This window comes from Diuraphis noxia, unplaced genomic scaffold, assembly GCF_037042655.1.
Source record: "Diuraphis noxia isolate RWA-SAM2 unplaced genomic scaffold, SU_Dnox_SAM2 contig0005, whole genome shotgun sequence".
In the NCBI taxonomy this organism is placed as follows: Eukaryota; Metazoa; Arthropoda; class Insecta; order Hemiptera; family Aphididae; genus Diuraphis; species Diuraphis noxia.
Window position 1 is genome coordinate 25,521,101 of NW_028301715.1, and position 7,271 is coordinate 25,528,371.

The following is a 7,271-nucleotide window of genomic DNA, read 5'->3' on the forward strand; positions in this document are numbered from 1 at the left end:
TTGTGTGTGGTAATGCCATGTATTACAGTATAATATGTTTGTTTTACATTGAGAATGTACAATTTAATGTTTGATTTTGTGATTTCATATCTTCAAACTTACTAATTTTACACAGTGGGTTGAATGTTTTTATGTGTAAGTAGAATAAAATCAACAATACGCCATGTATTAATTTGGATACAACTATAAGTATACCTTATTGGTTTGTATACTTAAAAGGACGCCACACCTGCATGTGTTGTCTCCGTCTTACAAACGTATAACATAGCAAAATCTGTTTAGCGTGTGACAACTTTACTCCCTTTGTATTGCTAGTAGAATTACCAAAATTCCACAATGTATAGGGGAGAATATTATCTGTGCAATAGCGTCGTTATTTTTTTGATAACATAAGTACACTTTAAGTTATCAGTTAGAGAATATAAGTTTTTTCATTTAATTATTAAAAATTATTGGTTAATGCTATTAAAAAAATAACGACGTTGCACAGATAAAGTTCTTCCCAATGAGTTGTGGAATTTTGGTAATTCTACTATAAATACAAAGGAAGTAAAGTTGTTCCGCGCCAAACAGGTTTTACTATGTTATACGTTTGTAAGACAGAGACAACAAATGCGGGTGTGGCATCCTTTTAAACTTATACAGTTATACTGTCCTTTATTTACTTTGGTCTTCTCGGATGATGAATATTTTTATAACATAAATACTATGGATAAATAATTTTTTTTTTAGACCTTATATTGTGATTATTATCTTAATAAATAAATTGTAATTGTCAACAACTACCAATTACTTGGGGTTAGTTGCGCTATGACCTATGACTTAACCATTAAATAGAAAATAGAAAAATAATAAATAAAATATTATTTTCACATCTAGATACTTTAATCATACTATATTCGTATACCTTTAAAAAATATATAATAATGTTAAGTTTCAAGTCATGTTGAGCATAAATCTTGTGTATGTAAATTATTTACAAACTGATGACTAATAAATCAAATTTTCTGCCCTTGAACTAAATATTTTTGCTGGTCCTATACAGCATTTCCATTAACCCTTACAGGTAAGAATCCTATAATAATTTTCTACTTCATGTAATAAAATATAAATATATATCATAAAATATTATTTAAAAGCACACCACACCCACATGTGCTGTCACCGTCTAACAAACGTAAAACATAACAAAAATGTTTTGCGCTGTACAACTTTTCCCCCTCAGTATTTATATTTAATGTAATTATCAGAATTCTACAACACAGGTAAAAACTTTATTTGTGTCATAGCGTCATTATTTTTTGATAAATATAATTAAAGTTATCAGCTTAAGAAAATACAATTTTTTTTAAATTTAATTATTGAAAATTATTGGTTTGTGCCATTAAAAAAATAATGATGCTACGACACAAAGTATTTAACTATGCATTGTGAAATTCTGATAATTCTACTGTAAATACTGAAGGTCCAAAGTGGTTCTGTGCAGATGCAGTTTTTGCTATGTTCTATATTTTTAAACTGAGACAATGTATGCGGGTGTGACGTCGTCTTAATGTAAAATAAGTATTTTATCAAATTTTCAAAAATTGTTAACTCTGTACTTCAAGTCCAACGCCCCCCCTCCCTTGTGGGGGCCCTGAACTTATCCGTATTAAGCTAATTTTTAATTGATCTACTTTATTATTTTTAATATTGTCCAATAATATGCTAATCTTTACCGTTTTTGTATTCTTATAACCAATACTATAAAATATTGAGATTTTATGAAATATGAATTTGTGTAGTCCAACAGTTTTTATGCTTAAGTTATTTAAAGTCCGTGAAGTTGTGATAGTCCATGGTTTGAACTCCGCGTTCCAAAAAGTAATTTCCCAGGTTCGACTTGTTTGACGAGTTGCGCTATCTGGCCGACACGATAGTTAGCGTTAAACGTAGAAAAATTGTTCGTCACTCGCTATTGTTACATCCGTGGGCACATTGCTTTATATATAAGCCGAGACAACGAGCAGCATCGACAGAGGTGCTCGAGCGCGCTACGTACCAACTCGCCGTATGGTGAACCCACTCACGTCTTCATGTGCGTTCCATCGCGCAATGATCACAACTGGTAAACCCTAATTTCTAATTAAAAAATTCAAACAAAACAAAATAAAGCATCGTACGAACGGCTCAAATTTCACCTCGCCCTAAATTTTCGATTTTTTTTCGTAAATCTGTCCATTTTATGTTGCTGAATCAATGATCTCCCAGACATTTGAAAAACGCAAAACCAGTGTTGAATATAGATATCTGAGATTTTTTCTTGATACAGATAATTAAAGAATATTTTTTTACAATTATTTTTTATTTTCATTTTTAACCTAACCTCGTTTATTGACTATATCAATATGTATACATACGTGTGGGTAGACCGGACAGCTCCCCGACTTACCCCCCATTCATAAATTTTAAAAATTGTACATTTTGTATTCAGTATTTACTATTTCCTGGACCTCTTTCTGACTTCTCGGGCCGACCGGAGTCCGCCGCCCTTGAATTTACGTGCCTGTCATCCGGTTGGTGAGCCGATCGAAGTCGCCGCTCTGCAGGATGTCTGCTTATCTATCGGGGCAGTCACAACCGTGGAGCGCACACGTAACACGTAACACGTTCCCTTGTGCCCTTTGCAAGGCCTCTTCTTTTCGCTATTATACTTAACTAACAAATTTACTTCTTTAGTTGTGTAAACATACGGTAACTAATAAGTAATAGTTAATAGGTACATACAATTATATATGGTAATATTATGTACTAATTGAATAATGTTCAGATAAAACAGTTTAAGTAAAAAACAAAATATATATTTATGTATCCTCAATTATTCATGAAAAATTAATATGATTTGAATAAAATATACCTGCAGGATAAGTATAAATTTGGTGTCATTAAGATAACCAATAGATGACCATAGGGCCATGAGACGATCAGGTCATTGAATTACGAGCATAGATACCTACAAAACATATTACGTACACACGTTTTGTTCGCTTACCTACGTGAAGAACCTTTTTTTCATTTTTTCTTTAGTGCAGAGGTATTAAAACTGCTGTGCGTCGCGGATCCCAGAGACGTCACCAGAGTTAGTGAAAAGAGCAGAGTCCCGTCAAAGCACCGGAAACCAATATTGTACCTATAGCCAGGTCTTGTATAATTATTATAAATATTATTTGTAATCAATAAACGATAACGAAACACATCGCGTGACCATTTGAAGTTTTATTTCTAGTACTTACCTACTAAAGTCACTGTTATAATAATTTATCAACCATCATATTGGCCATATTGTATCCGTGTGTTTCATTTTTCATAATAATTTTGGAGCCGTTAAAATACGAGTATTGTGAACACCCAAAAGAGTCGCAGGATGAAAAAATTTGAATGCCTCTGCTTTTTGTGAAATACTAGAGTTTTAATGTTTTTCACACAACTTCTGTTTGACTTACTCACCATTATTATTATGGCATTATGTTATAGTATTGCAATGTGTATGTCACTTACAAAAATAAAAATACATTATAGGTAGTAATATTTTAAACCGATGATTATATTATTGCACTGTCCCGCTTTGACTATACGATATAGTAATAATATGATATTTTAATATATCCCAACAAAAACATTTCGTCGAACTCCGTGTAAAAAATTGCTAAGTAAAAAAAAGTCAACTATAAGATTTCAGCATTATAAAGATGTGATATCATGAATAAATGCTAAGTAAATTAAATTTTAAATTAATTGATTCCATCTCAATTATTTATTTACTTTGCTAGAATTTATTTTCTTTATAAATTAATAATTAAGACTTTTTTATAAAACAAATTTAGTAACATTTGTCAATGAAATTTGTTAAATAGTCCAGTTATGAACAGACATGTTTATTTGTCGAAATAAATCAATTCTAGCAAAGTAAATAAATTATTAATCGATTAATTTAAAATGTAATTTACTTAGTATTTATTCATGATATCACATTTTTCTAATGCTGAAGTCTTATAGATGACTAGTTTTTATTACTTAGCAATTTTTTACACGGAGTTCGACGAAGTGTTTTTGTTGGGATATCAGTAGTTTTTTATAACATATTTTTATGTACTGGCATGTAATACATGTAACTTTTTATGTTTTTATTAATTAATTTTATTATTATATGTTTGTTTATTTAATATACTCTATTTTAAAAACCATATTCATTTTTTTTCCCCCATTATTATAATATTATGCACATTTTTAGCTCCTCGAGGCCATCGTTCAAAATGTATTGCAGTGTCATTACATCATCGTAGCCATTTATTTATTATCTTTAATAAAAATTCATCTATACACATTGTATTTGACGTTTTTTTTTCTAAATAATTTCTCCTTTTTCGTAATTTCTGTTTAGATGTTTTAGAAACCATTTTAGAAATAAAGAATCACAAATTATAATATAAATAAATAATATAGTAGTATAGTACGGCCTACTACAACTACAACAAACGAGACAACAACAAAAAGTGGTTTTCCTACCGGCGGCGGCGGCTATACGCATCTACATCGAATGTAGCCAGATGCCAGAAACATGAATGTCGATATCAGAAATTACGAATACGATAAGCAAAGACGCAGGCAACCGCAGCTGCCCAGTGTACCCACCGCGACGTAAACGTATACGGAATAGAGGGGGTAATATGGTCTCGCGCGCTGCTGCGTGAAAACGTTATAATTATAATTAAGCACAATATCTTTTTGCTTCGAAAATACTTGACTTTTTTGCTAATATATTCGGCATTATTCAACCAATTTTTTCTAAAATGACAAAGGTATAATCTACAAATCATGACCGATCTATTGATACTACAAACAGACCAATCCGTTCATTCATTAGGTCTGTAGCCCTGGCTAAAGAAAACCGGCAAATTTACACACATCCAATGGGCAAACTCTGGCTCGTGTAATGTACTATGGTAGTGACCACTTCGCTTTTTTTTTTTTTTACTCAGCTTCGCGCCACTACCGTCGCGCTGGATAAAATAATAAAACGCACATAATTATTTAATACGCTATATACAAACACAATATTTGAACAGACAGTGCGTGTGTTGTACAGTTATACTTCGCGAGGACATACGGCTGTCTAAGTGAATAATTTCAGTGTAATCACATCTTATTTAAAATTCATCACGAAATATATTCATATCTTATAAATTATAATCATTCAATGTGACGACTTGCAACACTTATTCACCACAAAACGACTACCGTTCGGCGTTCATCCTTTTCTAAAAGTTAAATATATTATAATAAGATCATGTTTTCATGCATAATTATCATCTATTTATTACTATATTTAAATATTTGTATTCCGTTATCGTGATGAATTTATGAACAACTGCTGTTATGATATAAAATCATAATATAATTTTAAAAAAAAATTCGCTAAGTCGCTGCCATGTTCTGTGAACCACTTTTGTTTGGGCATAACTGCAGCATCCAGGGTTGGGCACTTTTCAATTACAGTAATTTGTAATTGGTAATTAATTATTAAATATTGATGTAATTGGTAATTAATTATTAAATGTTGATGTAATTTGTAATTGGTATAAAGAATTACAATTTTTCAATGATACAAATTTAGAATTTAAGATTTTCTACAATGTACAATATATCATATATATATATAAGTTATACAGCATAAGTTTTATCGAACATTCGGTACCGATACTAAAAGATAATTTTATGATGAACATTACTACAAAATACAGATAATATAGACAGATATAATATTATACATTATAGGTACTATCTTATTGTCCTTGTTCTATGTATAAATTGACAATTGTACTGATTGTACACTTAGTGTCTACGTACAGGCTTTAGTAACCATCTCGTTTTCGTCCGTCACTAATAACGACTTAAAAATTTAAAATCGTTTTACTTTTTCCTTATTTATTAATAAGTAAAAAATTACTAAAACGAACGCTGATGAATGAAAAGGTAACCAAAATTACGGGGTTATCTAATTTATATTATATTTTATTATATTTTTCCAATGTTTTTTGTTTTTTTGATTTAATTTATACACTTTTTATCATATAATAATATAATTAACTAATACAATTGTAATAAACTAATAACATTTTTAAATGTAATTGGTAATTGTATAAGTAATTCAATTATGTAATTTGTAATTTGTAATTAAATGTTCTACAATCATGTAATTAGTAAGTTGTAATTGATTACTGGTATTTTGAGTAATTTGTAATTTGTAATAAATTACTTTTTTTTTTTGGTAATTTGCCCATCCCCGGCAGCATCCACGTATTATGAAGAGTTCTCGCAAGAACTTAAAATGCACAAATAAACTAGGCCGTTACGCTGTTTTCTCATCGGTACATTACAGATATAAGATCATGGCCTTTGCCATTGTATAGAGCAATTATTTTTTATACCATTTTCTATATGACTAGGTATTACTTTAGTGTTTAGTACTGCTGATGTAGTGGTTTATTGTTTGGGCATTTACGCGCTCTACAATAGAATACAATAATAACATTATAGATCCGTTAAATTATGCGAGATGCTCGTTGAAAAAACGAATTCAATTGATTTAAAACAATGTGTATAATATAGTACCTATTTAACATAATTCTAAAACGCACACACAGGTGAAATATGTTGAGTGAAAATATAAATGAACTTGTAGGTTAATTATTATTATTATTTATCGATCGCCACGTGAAACATTGTCGTTCGCAGATGTTCACCATGGGTTTCACAGGCACCGCGCGCATAGCGTCGGCGATATTCGAAGTGACGCTGTCGATACAGGTCTCGAGATCCGTTCTTCCTTTCTTTCCGGCGTGTTCCAGATCATCGGCTTGCTGGCCGTGTTCTACTTGCAGCGCCACGCACCGACCCGGACGTGAAATCGCTGTCGTCCGCTCTCATCATCACCGGTTCTGCGCTGTGCAACGGGCTGCTGTACGGTATCAAGAACGAGCTACTGAAAACGAAGTACCTACCTGCAGAACTAACGGCGCAAAACGATAATAAAGTGCAAGGTGAACTAGGAAATTCAGGCACGGCCGACTTCGGCGTGCTGGCCACGCAGACTTTCACTGATACCGGTAGCTGCGACGGTCGGCCACGTCAAACCGCCAGTGGTTCCGGCGGCCGCACCGCTGGTGCTGCTGCAGTGCAGCCACCGGTCGTCCCTGATGAGCCTGTCCGAGGCAGGCGAACCGCCGGCGGCG